Here is a 22,504-nt window from a genome sequence, read left to right on the forward strand (position 1 = left end):
TGTCCGCTTCATGAAATTTTCTATCTCTGTGATTTTTCTGTCCCTTTGCCTAAAATGTTATACTTTCCCTTTTACATATTCAGATCCTAGTCACCCTTCAAGCCCTAGCTCAAATACTGTTGTTTTTCATGAGGCTTGTCATGTTATCTGAGCTAAAAGTAGTCTTTTCTTCTGGACACCTATAACACTTATGAGCACACCTCTTATGATAATATATTCTGCTAGGTACTATAATTATTTAGATACATATGTGTATGGGAAAAACCAAACATGCTTGCCATGCCTACAACTTGATTTTATCTGGGTCTCTACCTATAGTTTTCTGATGAAGGAACCTGCCTTTTAAATAGCAATGAATGTGTCTCCACTGCTTGACATTATCAATTGCCTGGTCACAGTAAGTAGACCAGACTTTTGCTGGACACTCGACCCACTAAAGACAATGCACTGTTTTGTCAGTGGTCTGTGAATGCCTTGCTGTAAAAGCTCTAGCCCAACAGTCATGATGGTGTTTAGCTGAACATATAATCCAATTCTTCCAAGAATCTGAGCTGTGAGATATAGCTATTTATTCAGTTAGAAACAGAAGCAAAAATTTAAAAGAGTCAAAGAGAGGAGCAATAAAATGGTAGGGTCTAGAAGGAGTATTGTCATGAGTGACTCATTTTTCGGACTCAGACCAAACCACTGATTGTTAAAACATGAAATGATTCCAACAGCAAGTAAGAATCACTTAATTACATGATGGCAAGAGATAAAACAGCTATGCCTCCTGAAAAGGTGACAAGACAAGCCGGTCAGGAGGGTCATTGAATCTTTTTGTGCAATAAACTATGTGCAAGGCCTGGGAGGCTGCCTGCTTGACTGTTCCAAGAATCCCATGAGCTGTTTTTCTGTCTATCAAGTGTGTCTTTACTATAAACCCATTACTTATGGTAGCTTGATTGAGTTGCTATTGAACTGTAATCTACCTGGGCGCCTGAATCTTGTTTAATTTATCTTTGTAGCCAACCCATTCCTGAGCAGTGCCTTTCAGATAGAGTGTTCCCCCCCAAATGGCAATTGAATAAGATTCACAAAATAGCTTGATGAATTATTTGACAGGATTAATGACTGTTACTAGAGGAATACCCTCCTCATTCCAACCACAGAGGAAATAATTAAAGGAACATTTTCAATGGGATTCAGAATCAAGAGAGCTTGCCTTATATTTGAGACTTCCTTTGGAGAGTCAGCACTTTCAGAGTTCATCAGGGTTGACTCTAAACTCTAACTGGGTTATCTAAATCAATACACAAATTAATTTTCTACCATCATATTAGCAATAAAATTCAACTTCATTTAAAAAAATATTTGTATTAACTCATTAGCCTCTTCATATTTGTTTCTTATTTAATCCCTGTAACAATTCTGAGGGATCAGAGTCATTTTCCCCTATTTTGAGACCAAACTCTGGAATCAATAGAGTAGAAACAAAAATGAAAGAGAAGGATAATAGAGCTCACAATTTGGCACTGCACTTGCCTGAGGAGCTGAGTCAAATTGTGCTTGTCTTTGACAGGGCATGTGGGTGGAATGTGCAGAGAAGAATTCCTGACCCAAGACTTGAACCTCTCACTTCTTTTTCTTTCAATCTTGTTTCCTGATTTTCCTTTCAATGTTTCTTTGGTTCATTCCCTTTCTCTCCCTTTATTTCTTTTTTCAGCCCTGTACTCAGTCTGCAAAGCACCACAGGCTATAACTCCATCTACTCTTTTTAATCCTTTCAGTCCCAGCCAGGCAAAGGTTAAAGTGCTGGTCCTACTTCTGGGCCTGTCACAGCCCAGGTGTCAAAACCTCACCTGCACTGACAGTAAGATACCTGCTGGTGAAATAGTCTTTCCAGAAGAGCAAACTGGGTGCCACCCTGCCAACAGGCACAGCTCCCGACAGAAGTAAATAAAATCCTCAGTGCCCATGACAACACAGTGCCCTCACTCCAAGAAACCATTTTATTAACTCATAACAATTCCTGCTAAATTCTGCACTCACCCCGCCACTAAGACAATTAGTGCTTAATAAACTGTAATTTTATGCCTTGTTTAGGTTTACCATTTGCAGGTAAATTGACATGCTCTGATATTGAAATAAAGAAATTCAACCCAAGTTTTAAAAAATTCTGAATTTTATACTTCATGTATTTAGTGTTAATTTTATTTTAAAAGTGGACATGTGGGAGGAGAGAAGATGGCGGAAGAGTAAGACGCGGAGATCACCTTCCTTCCCACAGATACAGTAGAAATACATCTACACGTGGAACTGCTCCTACAGAACACCCACTGAACGCTGGCAGAAAACGTCAGACCTCCCAAAAGGCAAGAAACTCCCCCCGTACTTGGGTAGGGCAAAAGAAAAAAGAAATAACAGAGACAAAAGAATAGGGACGGCACCTGCACCAGTGGGAGGGAGCTGTGAAGGAGGAAAGATTTCCACGCACTAGGAGCCCCTTCGCGGGCAGAGACTGCGGGTGGCAGAGGGGGGAAGCTTCGGAGCCACGGAGGAGAGCGCAGCCACAGAGGTGCGGAGGGCAAAGCGGAGAGATTCCCGCACTTCCCGCACGGAGGCTCGGCGCTGACCAGCACTCACCAGCCCGAGAGGCTTGTCTGCTCAGCCGCCGGGGCGGGCGGGGCTGGGAGCTGAGGCTCGGGCTTCGGTTGCAGGGAGAGGACTGGGGTTAGCGGCGTGAACACAGCCTGAAGGGGTTAGTGCACCACAGCTAGCCGGGAGGGAGTCCGGGAAAAAGTCTGCAGCTGCCGAAGAGGCAAGAGACTTTTTCTTGCCTCTTTGTTTCGCGGCGCGCAAGAAGAGGGGATTCAGAGCGCCGCCTAAACGAACTCCAGAAACTGGCGCGAGCCGCGGCGATCAGCGCGGACCCCAGAGACGGGCGTGAGACGCTGGGGCTGCTGCTGCCGCCTCCAAGAAGCCTGTGTGCAAGCACAGGTCACTCTCCACACCGCCCCTCCCGGGAGCCCGTGCAGCCCGCCACTGCCAGGGTCCCGTGATCCAGGGACAACATCCCCCGGGAGAACGCACTGCGCGCCTCAGGCTGCTGCAACGTCACGCCGGCCTCTGACGCCGCAGGCTCGCCCCGCCTCCTCTGTACCCCTCCCTCCCCGCGGCTTGGGTGAGCCAGAGTCCCCGAAGCAGCTGCTCCTTTAACCCCGTCCTGTCTGGGCGGGGAACAGACGCCCTCAGGCGACCTACACGCAGAGGCGGGTCCAAATCCAAAGCTGATCCCCAGGAGCTGTGCGAACAGAGAAGAGGAGGGGAAATCTGTCCCAGCAGCCTCAGAAGAAGCGGATTAAAACTCCACAAACAACTTGATGTGCCTGCATCTGTTGAATACCTGAATAGACAACGAATCATCCCAAATTCAGGAGGTGGACTTTGGGAGCAGGATATATTAATTTTTCCCCTTTTCCTTTTTTTGTGAGTGTATATGTATATGCTTCTGGGTGAGATTTTGTCTGTATAGCTTTGCTTTATAATAGCTTTATTTTACTTCACTATATTATATCCTCTTTCTTTCTTTCTATTTTTTTCTCCCTTTTACTCTGAGCCGTGTGGATGAAAGGCTCTTGGTGCTCCAGCCAGGCATCAGGGCCGTACCTCGGAGGTGGGAGAGCCAACTTCAGGACACTGGTCCACAAGAGACCTCCCAGCTCCACGTAATACCAAACGGCAAAAATCTCTCAGAGATCTCCATCTCAACATCAAGACCCAGCATCACTCAATGACCAGCAAGCTACAGTGCTGAACACCCTATGCCAAACAACTAGCAAGACAGGAACACAGCCTCATCCATTAGCAGAGAGGCTGCCTAAAATCATAATAAGGCCACAGACACCCCAAAATACACCACCAGACGTGGACGTGCCCACCAGAAAGACAAGATCCAGCCTCATCCACCAGAGCTCAGGCACTAGTTCCCTCCACCAGGAAGCCTACACAACCCACTGAACCAACCTTAGCCACTGGGGACAGATACCAAAAACAACGGGAACTACAAACCTGCAACCTGTGATAAGGAGACCCCAAACACAGTAAGATAAGCAAAATGAGACGACAGAAAAACACACAGCAGATGAAGGAGCAGGGTCAAAACACACTAGACTTAACAAATGAAGAGGAAATAGGTAGTCTACCTGAAAAAGAATTCAGAATAATGATAGTAAGGATGATCCAAAATCTTGGAAATAGAATAGACAAAATGCAAGAAGCATTTAACAAGGACGTAGAAGAACTAAAGAGGAATCAAGCAATGATGAAAAACACAATAAATGAAATTAAAAATACTCTAGATGGGATCAATAGCAGAATAACTGAGGCAGAAGAAAGGATAAGTGACCTGGAAGATAAAATGGTGGAAATAACTACTGCAGAGCAGGATAAAGAAAAAAGAATGAAAAGAACTGAGGACAGTCTCAGAGACCTCTGGGACAGCATTAAACGCACCAACATTCGAATTATAGGGGTCCCAGAAGAAGAAGAGAAAAAGAAAGGGACTGAGAAAATATTTGAAGAGATTATAGTTGAAAACTTCCCTAATATGGGAAAGGAAATAGTTAATCAAGTCCTGGAAGCACAGAGAGTCCCATACAGTATAAACCCAAGGAGAAACACGCCAAGACACATATTAATCAAACTGTCAAAAATTAAATATAAGGAAAACATATTAAAGGCAGCAAGGGAAAAAAAACAAATAACACACAAGGGAATCCCCATAAGGTTAACATCTGATCTTTCAGCAGAAACTCTGCAAGCCAGAAGGGAGTGGCAGGATATACTTAAAGTCATGAAGGAGAAGAACCTACAACCAAGATTACTCTACCCAGCAAGGATCTCATTCAAATGTGATGGAGAAATTAAAACCTTTACAGACAAGCAAAAGCTGAGAGAGTTCAGCACTACCAAACCAGCTTTACAACAAATGCTAAAGGAACTTCTCTAGGCAAGAAACACAAGAGAAGGAAAACACCTACAATAACAAACCCAAAACATTTAAGAAAATGGGAATAGGAACATACATATCGATAATTACCTTGAATGTAAATGGATTAAATGCTCCCACCAAAAGACACAGGCTGGCTGAATGGATACAAAAACAAGACCCATATATATGCTGTCTACAAGAGACCCACTTCAGACCTAGAGACACATACAGACTGAAAGTGAAGGGATGGAAAAAGATATTCCATGCAAATGGAAATCAAAAGAAAGCTGTAGTAGCAATTCTCATATCAGACAAAATAGACTTTAAAATAAAGACTATTACAAGAGACAAAGAAGGACACTATATAATGATCAAGGGATCGATCCAAGAGGAAGGTATAACAATTGTAAATATTTATGCACCCAACATAGGAGCACCTCAATACATAAGGCAAGTACTAACAGCCATAAAAGGGGAAATCGACAGCAACACAATCATAGTAGGGGACTTTAACACCCCACTTTCACCAATGGACAGATCATCCAAAATGAAAATAAATAAGGAAACACAAGCTTTAAATGATACATTAAACAAGATGGACTTAATTGATATTTATAGGACATTCCACCCAAAAACAACAGAATACACATTTTTCTCAAGTGCTCATGGAACATTCTCCAGGATAGATCATATCTTGGGTCACAAATCAAACCTTGGTAAATTTAAGAAAATTGAAATCGTATCAAGTATCTTTTCCGACCACAACGCTATGAGACTAGATATCAATTACAGGAAAAGATCTGTAAAAAATACAAACACATGGAGGCTACACAATACATTACTTAATAATGAAGTGATTACTGAAGAAATCAAAGGGGAAATCAAAAAATACCTAGAAATAAATGACAGTGGAGATACGACGACCCAAAACCTATGGGACGCAGCAAAAGCAGTGCTAAGAGGGAAGTTTATAGCAATACAAGCCTACCTCAAGAAACAGGAAACATCTCGAATAAACAACCTAACCTTGCACCTAAAGCAATTAGAGAAAGAAGAACAAAAAAACCCCAAAGCCAGCAGAAGGAAAGAAATTATAAAGATCAGGTCAGAAATAAATGAAAAAGAAATGAAGGAAACAATAGCAAAAATCAATGAAACTAAAAGCTGGTTCTTTGAGAAGATAAACAAAATTGATAAACCATTAGCCAGACTCATCAAGAGAAAAAGGGAGAAGACTCAGATCAATAGAATTAGAAATGAAAAAGGAGAAATAACCACTGACACTGCAGAAATACAAAAGATCATGAGAGATTACTACAAGCAACTCTATGCCAATAAAATGGACAACCTGGAAGAAATGGACAGATTCTTAGAAATGCACAAACTGCCGAGACTGAACCAGGAAGAAATAGAAAATATGAACAGACCAATCACAAGCACTGAAATTGAAACTGTGATTAAAAACCTTCCAACAAACAAAAGCCCAGGACCAGATGGCTTCACAGGTGAATTCTATCAAAACATTTAGAGAAGAGCTAACACCTATCCTTCTCAAACTCTTCCAAAATATTGCAGAGGGAGGAACACTCCCAAACTCATTCTACGAGGCCACCATCACCCTGATACCAAAACCAGACAAAGATGTCACAAAGAAAGAAAACTACAGGCCAATATCACTGATGAACATAGATGCAAAAATCCTCAACAAAATACTCGCAAACAGAATCCAACAGCACATTAAAAGGATCATACACCATGATCAAGTGGGGTTTATCCCAGGAATGCAAGGATTCTTCAATATACGCAAATCAATCAATGTGATACACCATATTAACAAATTGAAGGAGAAAAACCATATGATCATCTCAATAGATGCAGAGAAAGCTTTCGACAAAATTCAACACCCATTTATGATAAAAGCCCTGCAGAAAGTAGGCATAGAGGGAACTTTCCTCAACATAATAAAGGCCATATATGACAAACCCACAGCCAACATTGTCCTCAATGGTGAAAAACTGAAACCATTTCCACTAAGATCAGGAACAAGACAAGGTTGCCCACTCTCACCACTATTATTCAACATAGTTTTGGAAGTGTTAGCCACAGCAATCAGAGAAGAGAAAGAAATAAAAGGAATCCAAATCGGAAAAGAAGAAGTAAAGCTGTCACTGTTTGCAGATGACATGATACTATACATAGAGAATCCTAAAGAGGCTACCAGAAAACTCCTAGAGCTACTCAATGAATTTGGTAAAGTAGCAGGATACAAAATTAATGCACAGAAATCGCTTGCATTTCTATACACTAATGATGAAAAATCTGAAAGTGAAATTAAGAAAACACTCCCGTTTACCATTGCAACAAAAAGAATAAGATATCTAGGAATAAACCTACCTAAGGAGACAAAAGACCTGTATGCAGAAAATTATAAGACCCTGATGAAAGAAATTAAAGATGATACAAATAGATGGAGAGATATACCATGTTCCTGGATTGGAAGAATCAACATTGTGAAAATGACTCTACTACCCAAAGCAATCTACAGATTCAATGCAATCCCTATCAAACTACCACTGGCATTTTTCACAGAACTAGAACAAAAAGTTTCACAATTTGTATGGAAACACAAAAGACCCCGAATAGCCAAAGCAATCTTGAGAACGAAAAATGGAGCTGGGGGAATCAGGCTCCCTGACTTCAGACTATACTACAAGTCTTCAGTAATCAAGACAGTTTGGTACTGGCACAAAAACAGAAATATAGATCAATGGAACAGGATAGAAAGCCCAGAGATAAACCCACACACATATGGTCACCTTATCTTTGATAAAGGAGGCAAGCATATACAGTGGAGAAAAGACAGCCTCTTCAATAAGTGGTGCTGGGAAAATTGGACAGGTACATGTAAAAGTATGAAATTAGAACACTCCCTGACACCATGCACAAAAATAAACTCCAAATGGATTAAAGACCTAAGTGTAAGGCCAGACACTATCAAACTCTTAGAGGAAAACATAGGCAGAACACTCTATGACATACATCACAGCAAGATTCTTTTTGACCCAGCTCCCAGAGAAATGGAAATAAGAACACAAATAAACAAATGGGACCTAATGAAACTTAAAAGCTTTTGCACAGCAAAGGAAACCATAAACAAGACCAAAAGACAACCCTTAGAATGGGAGAAAATATTTGCAAATGAAGCAACTGACAAAGGATTAATCTCCAAGATTTACAAGCAGCTCATGCAGCTCAATAACAAAAAAACGAACAACCCAATCCAAAAATGGGCAGAAGACCTAAATAGACATTTCTCCAAAGAAGATATACAGATGGCCTACAGACACATGAAAGAATGCTCAACATCATTAATCATTAGAGAAATGCAAATCAAAACTACAATGAGATATCATCTCACACCGGTCAGAATGGCCATCATCAAAAAATCTAGAAACAATAAATGCTGGAGAGGGTGTGGAGGAAAGGGAACACTCTTGCACTGTTGGTGGGAATGTAAATTGATACAGCCACTATGGAGAACAGTATGGAGGTTCCTTAAAAAACTACAAATAGAACTACCATACGACCCAGCAATTCCACTACTGGGCATATACCCTGAGAAAACCATAGGTCAAAAAGTGTCATGTACCACAATGTTCATTGCAGCTCTATTTACAATAGCCAGGACCTGGAAGCAACCTAAATGTCCATTGACAGACGAATGGATAAAGAAGATGTGGCACATATATACAATGGAATATTACTCAGCCATAAAAAGAAATGAAATGGAGGTATTTGTAATGAGGTGGATGGAGTTAGAGTCTGTCATACAGAGTGAAGTAAGTCAGAAAGAGAAAAACAAATACAGTATGCTAACACATATATACGGAATCTAAGGAAAAAAAAAAAAAAAGGCCATGAAGAACCTAGTGGCAAGACGGGAATAAAGACACAGACCTACTAGAGAATGGACTTGAGGATATGGGGAGGGGGTGGGGTGAGATGTGACAGGGTAAGAGAGTGTCATGGACATATATACACTACCAAATGTAAAATAGATAGCTAGTGGGAAGCAGCCGCATAGCACAGGGAGATCAGCTCGGTGCTTTGTGACCACCTAGAGGGGTGGGATGGGGAGGGTGGGAGGGAGGGAGATGCAAGAGGGAAGAGAAATGGGAACATATTGTATATGTATAACTGATTCACTTTGTTATAAAGCAGAAGCTAACACACTATTGTAAGGCAATTATACTTCAATAAAGATGTTTAAAAAAAAAAAAAAGTGGACATGTACACATATGGTCTTAGGCGAGTCAGCTAACATTTCTCTGCTGCAATGTTATATAAAACTATCTTAAATTCTACTTCAGAAGATCATGTTTAGGATCAAATAAAATTATTTAAGTAAATTCCTTTCTAAAGAGATAAAAGATAGTCTCATAATATATTTTCATATTAATACCTTGTGATGGAAATTGCCATTTTACTGTCAATTTAGCTTTTGAAATTTTGTAAATTGTGTTTTCAATTTTATTTAGACAGCTAAAACTTTAAAGCTGAAACTCTTATAGTCATAAAAACTTTTTTATGGAATTATGGAATTCAGGATCTCCTAGTTGCCCACAGGTCTAAGGTTAAACTACCCAGTAGTTAATCTTTACACAGTTTCAGGTTTCATGCCTGAAATGAGCAAATCATTCACTTCAGTCCAAAGATTAGAACCTGGTAAAGCAAATTATGAAGAAAGTGTGTAGCTTTTCATTGAGAAAGAAAGTATTACTTAATATATGTGCATGGAACAGTGTTCTTTAAATATATCATTGTTTGAGGAATGAGTGACATCACTGACATAGCTGCATACTTCATATCTAAGCTTATATGAATTATATGCTGAGTTTCACATTAATAAGTTCAATGCATTTGCTGCAATATTACTACCTAAAAAACACCCCTCCGTCCTCAAAGTAAAAGCAGGAAAGAAAAAAGAAACTCTTTTAGCTATATAGAAAAAATGTGTATCAACCTTCCATTCTTAGGCAAACATTTCACAGAGTGAAAGGGGAAGAAACCTTACTCAAGAAATAGACATTTTCACTTCTCTAAACAAAAACTGAATATGACTAACAGCACCAAAGACAACTAGAGTTACCAGAAAACAAAGGACCTAAAGCTTATTTAATAATCTGAATTTTGATCAAATCTTACCATTTAAACTCAAGTACCAAGATTAACTTATTCAACTATAACTATCTTTCAGTAGATGAATTGCAGTATACTATTGACATCAATTCTTTTTTTACTATATTGGTAAAAATCTCTTCATTTAACTCGCAGTTTTAAAGGTGAGAACACTTTTAGGGTGTTGCACCATTTTTATGAAAATAATTTGGAGGAGAAAAAGAGAAGAAACTGGCAGAAGAAACCTCTAAAGCATTATGACAAGAATTCTAGCAGAGAGAATATCCCTTTAGAAAAATCACTGAATGTATATTTGTGTACAGAGTATATATATCAGTGTCTCAGGGCTTACCGGCTAGGATTCCAGTGGGGTCCACAGCTCCCAGTGTTTCTCCTTCAACAACAAAAAAAACCTCTCAAGAGTTCGTTACAGGTTTATAGGCCAGACTTCTGGGTGAGAAATTGAAAGCGCTTCTGCTCAGACTCCACCCTTCGGGGACTCTGTGAGCCAACTTTAGTTCTTCCCACTCTGTGTATGCTGATTGTCAATCTCCAATCACTGACAAACATCTAAACAAAATGCTGCTCCTCCTTTCTATTTCAAACACTAGGGGCTCTGCTTAGGGCAGCTCCCTAAGGAGCTCTGCCCTTTACACTTAGATAAACACTTCTTTGTCCTCCAACTAAGACCTTTGAGAATGTGAGCTATATCCTATAATCATCCTATAGAGTAAATAGATTATCCTCATTTTTGTGTGAACTGAACCAATGAGTTTGTCCAGGAACTAAATCCCCAAATGTGCATTCCTTCCTTGCTTTGGGCTATGGAATACACTAAGGACTGGAGAAGAGTTCTTTCCCAACTCTGGGAGATAAGGAAAGCTTAGATTTTGAGGCAGTACCCCACTGTCAAAAGCATTGTGAGTTTCTAGTCTGAAGGTAGAGTTTGATATTAATGAATTAACATTTTAGTAGAAAGTTTAATATTGGCCCTCAATTCTAGAATATACTTTATTGCCCAATAGGTGGATTTTTAGAAGTCCTAAATCATAAATCTAGACAGTTAACAAAACAATCAAGGAAGAAAGAGTTAGAGTTTGAAGATCAAGTGGAAACTGGCCTAGGAAACTTCATAAATGGAAATTATTCCTTTAAACCTGCGGGCTATCTATTGTTCTACCTCCATTATCTCTTTACGCTTATTCCGGAGCTTGGGTCTTTTAGTGAATATCCTTTTAGGTATCAAAAACCAAGAGCAAAATGTTTCAGAATGAAGACCAAAGATAGAGACTGGGCCTGAATAATTAACTCACTTGTACATCTACCCCTTGTTGAGCCCCACACCATACCAGGTACAGCATTATTTGTTTCAATCATCTCTACCGTATGTTTGCTGTGTAACTCTGGACAATTTACCTCACCTGTGCTGAGGCTCATATGCCATATATCAGATGGAGACATAAAAGTACCTTTCCATCAAGATTACTGAGATATAAAACAATGCACCTAGAGAGCCAGTGTACCAAGACACATAAGTTAATAAGTAACACGTCCCTTTTTTTTTTTAGTTAACCAGACCAAAAACATTACCCTCCAGTGTATGAGAGATGGGGATAAAAGACATGAAGTCACTTTCATACAAGTAATTGAACAGTGGAAAGAAAATGTATTTCATCTCATGAATCTTATCATTACAATAATACTATAGGGTGTCTTAATTTTATTAAGTTGGAAGAATAAAACTTTGAATCCAGAGTACCTCAAGTTTTGTGGGGTTTTTTTTCTATTTTGCTTATTCCTTATGCTGTAAGAGTGTTAGACAATTTGTCCAGTTCTAATATCCAGGAAGTGAGCCTGAGGGTGAAGTCTGTGTCATTTTTGGTAGGAGAATTATACTCCTTTAACTACAGGAGACAGATATAGATACATATAGAAGTAGAGATAGAGATTAAGTGTCTTGCTTTCACATTACTTCTTCTAAAGTCTTTTGATAATGTTAAAGACCATGCCATAAAAATATTGTCTTAAAAACTATTGTTTAACATAGCCACTTTTAAAGAACTTGCTTGGAGGTCTAAGCTATCATTCTAATTCTTATATTTTGTATATCTGTCTTTTTTAATTTGCTACCTTAAAAAGTATTAAGAATATTCTTTGTTCCTGGGGATATAATGGTTTTCCATTATAAAATCTTTACAATATTCATATAAGCCTCTAAAAATATAAAGGATTGTGAGATAACAAGTCGTGACAGGAGTGGTGAAAGAAAGATCCACTGCAAGCCCAGCTGTGGAGGGAAAAGAAAGAACAGAGTGAGCTTCTGTTTCTTCTTGTTTGGAAACAGAAAGAGGAAACATGTTGCCAGGATAAATGTTGTACCAATTCAGAGTTGTCTATTAATTTCCATGTATGTCATCTGGCCTGTAACATGATATGTCTCTGAAAGGCAGAGAATTTGATTTTATCCTCTTCAGAGTTTGCCCATGAATAGAACTAAGAAAATATGTGTTGAATTAGGTTTTTTTTTTTTTTTTTTTTTCAGAAGATGATTCATTTCCTTCCATCAAAATTGCTGATTGGGGTTATGAGGGAAAGTCTGTTCTCTCAAAAACTAATTCTTAAACCGTGAACTTTATATTTACTCTTCAAGGCTTATTCACTAAGGCTGGGCCAGTGCGTGGCATAAAGTAGTAGACTTCAATGGGGGCTCGCAGTATTATTAATCAAATTAAATTCAGTGTAGCAAACTGTTTCTGTAAGAATCCAAGGCTACAGATCCAACTATGAAGCTCTAATGCTAAATGTTCAATAAGTAAAAACAAGTATGTGACTAAGACAAAGATGCTGGTTGGTGGCCAGTTCAGGTACAACTATTAAAAGTGTTCTGTAGAAGTAAAAGAGAACCTCGGGGGCCAGTGAGGACAGACTGATAAAAAGCTGCAGTCTTAAACTTGGATGTTGAAGGGTAGCAGAATATGCCACCCCAAAATAGAACTGTAGTAGTTCAGGACATGTCACCACAAAACATGCCACTGTGGCATATCGACTATTATGAGCTGTAGGCACTTGAAAAACAGCAAATGCAGGGAGAGGATGTCTCTGAACTCCCTTTATCTGCCTAAAGATGGATCCGAAAGGAACTCAAGTTTCATAAATGCCCTCCTCAGAAGTTTCATTAACCAGGGAAGATTGAGTCTTATCACAGAAGAGACTAGAAATCCACACCACACACAGACAGACCTTGTCACAAACTATTGTATCTCTCATCCTTTCTTCTAAGGGCCCATTGATCTTTCCTAAAAATCATTTATTCTCCACGAAGTGGCATACATTCCTCTTCCCTTCCGTATTAAGATGGGAATTTAGCCTGAATTCTAAGCCAGCTCTGAGAATGATTCATTTTCTCCTGGATATTTCCTATGTATACATGAGGTATTCTTGTTAATAAACTTACTTTTTTTTCTCTTGTTAATCTGTCTTTTATTACAGGGATCCCAGCTAAGAACTCAGAAGGGTAGAGGGAAAATTATTTTTCCTCCCCTACAGTATATAGGAACTTTCACATGGATCTATTTTTTCTAATTAAGTAAAAACGTTTTAGGAACTCGCTTCTCACTTATGTGGAGGGAAATTTAATCTGAGTCATTATTAGGACTCTCCTTCCTTCTTCTTCCAAGGGGGTGTTGGAAATACCCCAGACGTTTTACACATAGCAAAATACTCCGGGGCCAGCCTAGTAGCTTCCTTCTCTCTCTTCCCTTCTGCCTCTCCTTTCCCAGCCTCATCACTCTGCACTGCCAACACTCTTTCCCCCTTCCTCTTGGGGTTAACCAATATAACATAAGTTCTCTCAAAACCCAGGTCAGGGGGTTCTTGTCAAGCAATTTCATTCTGAAGCCAAGGAATGCCAAATCTTTTCTACATGGGTAGGGGAAAATATTGGAACAATATCAAGAACAAAACACACACATACCCCAATTTCTCTCTCCTCTGTTCTTTCCCCTCCCCTTTCCTTTTCTCCCTCCTTTCCTCTCCTTCCCTGCCTTCTTCTCTTGCCTTCCCTTTTTATCCTTTCCCCTTCTTACTCCCTCCCCTCCCCCCTCTTCCTCTACTCTCCTTAATCCTCCTCCCCTGCCTTTTCTCTCTCTCTTGCCCCCTCCCTTTTCTTCTTTCTTCTTCCCCATTCCTTCCCTCCTGTCCTCACCCCTTCTCGCCCCTCCTCTCCTTCTCCCCCACTCTTTTCCCCTCCTCTCTTCCCTCTTCTCCCTCTCCCTCACATCTAACAGGGAAAGCAAATAACAGTAAATCACTAGGCTAAATAGATAATCTGTTCTCTCTTTCCTATGAGATATATATTCTGGTTATTAGAAAACTCCCCCAGTAGTGAGCACGGGCTTTCCTATCCTCTATATGTAGTATTTTAGTTTTTTGAGGTTTTTTTTTTTTTTTTTGAGAAAAAATACAAGGGTTTATTATAAGCAAATGACATTTTGCCAGTTGGTACTTAAAATTCATTTGTAGGGACTTCCCTGGTGGGGCAGTGGTTAAGACTCTACGCTCCCAATGCAGGGGGCCCGGGTTCGATCCCTGGTCAGGGAACTAGACCCTACATGCATGCCACAACTAAGGAGCCGGAGAGCCTCAACTAAGGAGCAGGCGAGCGGCAATTAAGGAGCCTGGCTGCCACAACTAAGACCCAGCACAACCAAATTAATTAATTAAATATTAAAAAAATTCATTTGTAAACTAAAATTCCTATAACCCACTCACTTTTTCCTAGATCAAATTTCCCCCCTCACTGTTAAATTCAGAGGCATTCAAGGCAATCTATATGTTGTGCTCTAGCCGGGGAACTTGAATATTCTCTATTAGATATGTTTGCATGTCGATTTGCCCAAATATCTGATTGTTTATATGAAGAACTGGAATTAACAAAATTATCTATTTTTTCCTCTGTATTCAAATAGTAAGCAGATAAAAGAATCAGAGCTGAGCTACAAAGAGTTTTCAAAACAGTTTTGAAATAGGCAAATGCTTTTAATATTGCTGGCCCTATTTCAATGAGTCATCACATCTGAATAGAGGGAACTTTAATGAATTAGAAAATGACCATTAAGGATTTTAAAACTCCCACTCTAGAGCAAGGGCTTGCTTTCAAGTAAACCATTTTGTAGTAGTAGTTATGCTTTTACTGTTTGTTTATTTAATAACTGATTTTCTCAAAGTAATGTTGTTACTGCTATCATCCTCTTGATAAGGAGAGGTTTTCTGAGGTTTCTATAAAACAGAAGACACAAAATAATGAGTATATTGACATCACTAACTTCATGACAGCAGTACTAAAGTTTTGATAACTGCAAAATGGGAACAGGCAACGCAAACGTTATTTTCTTCCTTCCTTCCTTTCTTTCTTTCTTTCTTTCTTTCTTTCTTTCTTTCTTTCTTTCTTTCTTTCTCTTTCTTCCTTTCTCTCTCTCTCTTTCTTACTTTATTGAGATAACATTTGTCTATAACATTATATGTTTCATGTGTACAACATTACATTTCAACCTCTATATACACTACACTGTGCTCACCACCAAAAGTTTAATTTCCATCTGTTACCACACAGCTGGCCCTCTTTTACCCATCTGCCCTCCCCCCACACTCTTTTCCCTCTGGTAATCACTACTTTGCTCTCTGTATCTATGTGTTTGTTGTATTTGTTTTTGTTTGGTTTAGTTCATTTATTTTGATGTTTTTGTTTTTTTTGTTGCTTGTTTTTTATATTCCACATATGAGTGAAATCATATGTTATTTGTCTTTCTCCATCTGACTTATTTCACTTAGCATAATACCTTTCAGGTCCACCCATGTTGTTGAAAATGGCAATATTACTTTTTTTATGGCTGAGTTGTATTTGTATTCCTTTGTGTGTGTGTGTGTGTGTGTGTGTGTGTGTGTATACATATATATATATATATATATATATATATATATATATGTATATACACCACATCTTTTCCATTCATTCCATAAATGGGCACTTAGGTTGTTTCCATATCTTGGCTATTGTAAATAAGGCTGCGATGAACATAGGGGTGCATATATCTTTTTGAATTAGTGTTTTTGTTTTCTTCAGATAAATACCTGGAAGCAAATTAGCTGAATCGTATGGTAGTTCTATTCTTAATTTTTTTTGTAATCTCCATATTGTTTTCCATAGTGACTGCACCAGTTTACATTCCCACCAGCACTACACAAGGGTTCCCATTTCTCCACATTCTCTCTGACACTTGTTATTTCTTGCCTTTTTGATCGTAGTCATTCTAATGGGCATAAGGTGATATTTGTGGGTTTGATTTGCATTTCCCTAATAATTAGTGATGTTAAGCATCTTTTCATGTGTCTATTGGCCAACTGTATGTTTTCCTTGGGAAAATGTCTCTTCAGGTCCTCTACCCATTTTTTAATTGGTTTGTTTGTTTTTTAGTTGTTGAGTTGAATGAATCTTTTATATATTTGGATACAACCCCTTATCAGATGTATGATTTGTAAATGCCCCATTCAGTAGGTTATCTTTTCATTTTATTGACAGTAGCTTTTGCTGCGCAGAAGCTTTTTAGTTTGATGTAATCCCACTTGTTTATTTTTGTTTTTTTGTTTTTTTCCTTGCCAGAGGAGACATATCCAGAAAGACATTACTAAGACTGCCATCAAAGAGCCTACTGTCTAAATAGCAGTTTTATGGTGTAGGGTCTTACATTCAATTTCAATCCATTTTGATTTTTGTGTATGGTGTGAGATAGTGGTCTAGTTGCATTCTTGTGCACCTGGCTGTCCAGTTTTCCCTACACCAGTTATTGAAGAGACTATCCTTTCTCCCTTGTATGGTTCTTTGCTTCTTTGTCATAAATTAATTGTCCATATATGTGTGGTTCTATTTCTGGGCTCTCAATTATGTTCCATTGATCTATGTGTCTGTTTTTCTGCCAATATCATGCTGTTCTGATTACAATAGCTTTATAATATAGTTTGAAATCAGGAGTGTGATATCTTCAGCTCTATTCTTTTTTCTCAGGATTGCTTTGGCTCTTTGGGGTCTTTGGTGGTCCCATATAAATTTTAGGAATTTCTTGTCCTATTTCTGTGAATAATGATAGGGATTGCACTGAATCTGTAGATTGCTTTAGGTAATATGGACATTTTTAACAATGTTAATTCTTCCAATCCATAAGCATGAAATATCTTTCCATTTATTTATGTCTTCTTCAATTTCTTTAAACAACATCTTGTAGTTTTCAGTATATAGGTCTTTTACCTCTTTGGTTAAATTTATTCTTAGGTATTTTATTCTCTTTGTTGTGATTGTAAATGAGATTGTTTTCCCAATTTCTCTTTCTGTTAGCTCGTTATTAGTGTACAAAAACACAACAGATTTTTCTATATTGATTTTGTGCTCTGCAAGCTTATTGTATTGGTTTATTATTTCTAATAGATTTTTTTGGTGGCATCTTTAGAGTTTTCTCTATATATAATCATGTCATCCACAAATCATGTCATCCAGTTTTACTTTTCTTTTCCAATCTGAATGCATTTTATTTCTTTTCCTTGCCTAGTTGCTCTGTCTAGGACTTCCAATATTACATTGAATAAGAGTGGTGAGAGTGGGCATCCTTGTGATGTTCCTGATATTAAAGTGGTAGCTTTCAGTTTGTTACCACTGAGTATGATAGCTGTGAGTTCATCATATATGGCTATTATTATGATGAGGTGTGTTTCTTCTATACCCATTTTATTGAGAGTTTTTGTCTTGTCAAATAGTTTTTCTGCATGTATTGAGATGAACATGTAATTTTTATCCTTCATGTTGTTAATGTATTGAATTATGCTTATTGATTTATGATGTTGAACCATCAGTGCATCCTGGAATAAATCCCACTTGATCATGGCAGTTTCTGCTGAGGAATCTGTTGATAGCCTGATGGGGGTTCCTTTGTAGTTTACTATCCTTTTTTTTTCCTGGTTGCCTTTAAAATTCTTTGTCATGGACTTTTGACAATTCTCCAGAAAACAAAGTCACAGAATCTAACTGATGGAGAGTTAAAAATAGCTGTCATGAAGAAACTCAATGAGCTACAAGAAAACTCAGAAAGGCAGTTCAATGAGGTCAGGAATAAAATTAATGATCAGAAGGAATACTTTACCAAAGAGACCGGGACTCTAAAAATGAACCAAACAGAAATTCTGGAGCTGAAGAACTCAATAAATGAGATGGAGCATTGGAAATAGAGCAGACCATAAGGAAGAGAATTATTAAGCTTGAAGACAGAAAGCTAGAAATGATTCGGGTAGAAGAGGAGCAAGAACTAAGTTTTTTTGTTTGTTTTTTAAATGAAGAAACTCTGTGAGGACTATCTGACTCCAATAGAAAAGGCAATATAAAGATAATGGGTATTCCAGAAGAAGAAAGGGAGAAGGGAGTAGAGAGTTTATTTAAAGAAATAATAGCTAAGAAATTTCCAAACCTAAGGAAAGAACTGGATATACAAGTCCATGAAGCTAAGAGAACACTTCTGTTGAGTTATGGATGTTTCATTGGTTGTAGTTTGTGTGTAGATTGAAGGGGTGAGACAAAGAAAGTGTCTTCTGCCATGATGCTGATGTCACTCATGCAAAATTTCCATTAAAAGGCAAAGATTTATACACTAGAATTTTTTTCACAGTAAAAGTACAAATACAAATGCCCTCCTTTTACTCTAATAACTCACTTCTCCTTAAAACATTTTTAAAATATTAAAAGTGACTATCAAGAGAGGCAGTGAAGGGTGGATGTTCGTAGGTGACTCTTCAAGATCCTCCTCTAGCATTTGACTTTTCTTCCTCTGATTCTCTGGCAAAATGGTTTTTAGCACCACTAACAAATGCTGTAAAAATTCTCATTGTGCATGTGTCCATTATCTAGACACCAGCTTTGCTGGTTCCTACTCATTTACTTCCCACAGCTTTTATAGTACACATCCACCAAAATATAGCAATTTCCTAAATCCCACACTGAACATGGGAGAGATTTTATTAGTTAGAATCCAAAGAATGTTACAGTAAGTTCCTAAGGGCCAACAGGAAATGCTTCTAAGGGGCTCCTCTTTAGAAAAGGAAAGTACATGTATTAGAGAAGAGTTAGTAAGAAGTAGAAAATAACATTCATAAACTTGAAATTTAACTTGCATTTATATATGAGAATAGTATCCTGCTTTACAGAAATATTTCTATAATCTGGAAAAAGAGATTATTTTTTAACACGATACACATTTTCAAAATTGACTGAACTGGAGGAATACTTGAAAAGAACAATTCCTTCAGAAGAGGTTAGAAATGAGTTTAAAGAGCTGTCATACAGAAGGCAATGTGAAGTTTGAATACTTTTGTGCAACTATTGTTGAATTATAGTTCAGCTTAAAAGAATAGGAGATTCCTGTATTATTCAAACTATTCCAGACCACTGGGGGAAAAATTAGCTTTCCTGTTTATTTTCTGAAGTTTTTCTAATCTCAATTCCAAACTTGATAATGTAGGAATCCAAGCTACAAAAGGCTGGTTTCATTAAAAAAAAAAAAAAAGGTGTTGATAAAGAATCATGTTGCTTAACTGTTTTCATTAGAATCATTTATCTTATTCATGATATATTAATTCTGTTTAAAATAAATTATAGCTATTTTCCACTGCATTGTTTTAACATATTTTGTTCTTCTTTACATGGCTTTCAACTGGTTTTTTTTCTTCTTCAGCTTATTTATCTATTTTTTCTTTTTTATTTTCTTATATAAGCTTTGCTTTTTAGAGCAGTTTTAGATTCACATCAAAAGTGAGCAGAAAGTACAGAGAATTCCCATATAATCCTTCCTTCTCAACTTATTTATTTATTTATTTTTTAATTTTATTTTTGGCTGTGTTGGGTCTTCATTTCTGTGCGAGGGCTTTCTCTAATTGTGGCAATCGGGGGCCACTCTTCATCCTGGTGCACGGTCCTCTCACTATCGCGGCCTCTCTTGTTTTGGAGCACAGGCTGCAGATGCGCAGGCTCAGTAGTTGTGGCTCACGGGCCTAGTTGCTCCGTGGCATGTGGGATCTTCCCAGACCAGGGCTCGAACCCGTGTCCCCTGCATTAGCAGGCAGATTCTCAACCACTGCGCCACCAGGGAAGCCCCCTCAACTTATTTTTAATATTAATTTTTCCAATCAAAATTTCTTGCCTTAACTTTTCACTTTTGTCCAATCTGATCCTTGTGTTTCCTTCTTATTATTTATTACTCCAATATTGATTCTTTTATAATTTTAACTCTTTTTTACTTTTTAAAATCTCTTTCCCTGCTTTATTTCATAACTCACTTTTACATTTTCAATTTTTATTTTATTTATTTTAATCTTTGTTATTTTAAATTATTTTCTTTACACAGATGGACCTTTATTATTTCTTGTTATGCCATTTTAATTTATTTCATTATTTATTGTTTATTATTATTTATTTTTACTCAACTTGTTTGTATTCTGTTCTTTCATTTTATCTCATTGGTTTTATTTCATAATTCTTTCATTCTTTCCCAGTTATTTCAAATATTCATTATTAACAATTGTAATTGCTTTTAATTTTATAATTTATTTTCCTACGAACAATAAGAGCTAGAGAGGGTGTGGAGAAAAGGGAACCCTCCTACAGTGTTGGTGGGAATGTAAATTGGTATAGCCACTATGGAGAACAGTATGGAGGTTCCTTAAAAAACTAAAAATAGAACTACCATTTGATCCAGCAATCCCACTCCTGGGCATATATCCAGAGAAAACCATAATTCAGAAGGATACATGCACCCCGGTGTTCATTGCAGCACTATTTACAATAGCCAAGACATGGAAGCCAACTAAATGTCCATTGACAGAAAAATGTATAAAGAAGTTGTGGTATACACATATACAATGGAATATTACTCAGCCATAAAAAGAATGAAATAATGCCATTTGCAGCAACATGGATGGACCTAGAGATTATCATACTAAGTGAAGAAAGTCAGAGAAAGACAAATATCATATGATATCACTCATATGTGGAATCTAATTTAAAAACGATACAAACTTATTTACAAAACAGAAGCAGACTTATAGATATTGAAAACAAATTTATGGTTACCAAAGGGGAAACATGGCGGGAGAGATAAATCAGGAGCTTGGGATGAACACACGCACACTACTATATATAATATACATGAACGATGGGGACCTACTCTATAGCACAGGGAACTCTACCTGTGATAACCTATATGAGAAAAGAATCTAAAAAAGAATGAATATATGTATATGTATAACTGCATCACTTTGCTGTACACCTGAAACTAACACAACGTTGTAAATCAACTATACTCCAATAAAATTAAAATATTAAAAAGCAAGTTATCTTTCTATGGTATATAGAAAACACATTAATCTGGGTGGCCCAAGCAGGAAGAGTTTGTGATGGACAAGGAGATAAGAAAAAGACAAAGAACCTTAGTGATTGTTCATGTTATCGTCCTGCAATGTAAACTTTTTTCTACGTAAATTTCCAGCCAAAAGTCTTGTGTCTTATTCTTGATGGAAATAAAAAAATAGTGTTGGTGTTCAACACATTATGATTTGGTAGAGTAAAGAGACAACATTTAATGGACTGAGATAGTCTACAAAATGAAATAAATTTGTTCAAGTAGGAATGCAGGAAAGAGGTGATGAAAAGTATATTCTCCCCCTCACCACACATATCTTTGGAGCAAGCGAAGGCATTCTGAGGATGAATATCCTCAGGTATCATTAGCATGTAAAGGAACATGGTGAAATCCGTGACAACTGGATTACTTTTGAGGATCTTCAGACTTTACCTCAGGCTGCACAGTGGAACCTTATTGCTTTTGGCTCTTAATGAATTTGGATCTTATAGAACTCCAATTTGACTTTCTGCTTCAGTATGACTTGAGAGGAGTAAAAGGAGCAGAATCATGCATTTCACTTTATATATATTTTACCTCAAAACATGATTTTGCTTTGAAAAATTATAGGAGAAATATCATTCAGGTCTTAGTTTTTGAAAAACCATGAAGAATTGTGCTACTCTTTGCTTTGGCTGCTAGGGAGGTTAAAATCAACTTCTGCACTACCTTTAGTGAGACTTTTCATTTACATCACTGAGTTCTAATTTCCTCTTGTATTTACTGTACAATAATCTTTCTATGGGATCAGTATATTTATTTATTTTTCAACCTACATGTGGCCTCTTAATTGATAATATAAATTCATCACCCTGGTTAAATGATAATGGGCAAATAAGTAAATAAATAAGAAGGTGATTATTAC

The 22,504-nt window shown here is 37.7% G+C and overlaps 1 protein-coding gene across 1 annotated transcript in view; it reads right to left on the reverse strand.

Annotated features, from left to right (window-relative positions):
* KYNU (kynureninase) overlaps window positions 1-12,261 on the reverse strand; it is a 109,739-nt gene extending 97,478 nt beyond the window's left edge. Inside the window, 1 exon segment of the mRNA XM_082395823.1 lies at window positions 10,503-12,261. The gene's annotated coding sequence lies outside the window, so the exon portion shown is untranslated.
* Window positions 12,262-22,504: the final 10,243 nt, after the last annotated feature.

The sequence above is a fragment of the Balaenoptera borealis genome (genome assembly GCF_965194805.1).
Source record: "Balaenoptera borealis genome assembly, chromosome: 6".
Classification (NCBI taxonomy): domain Eukaryota; kingdom Metazoa; phylum Chordata; class Mammalia; order Artiodactyla; family Balaenopteridae; genus Balaenoptera; species Balaenoptera borealis.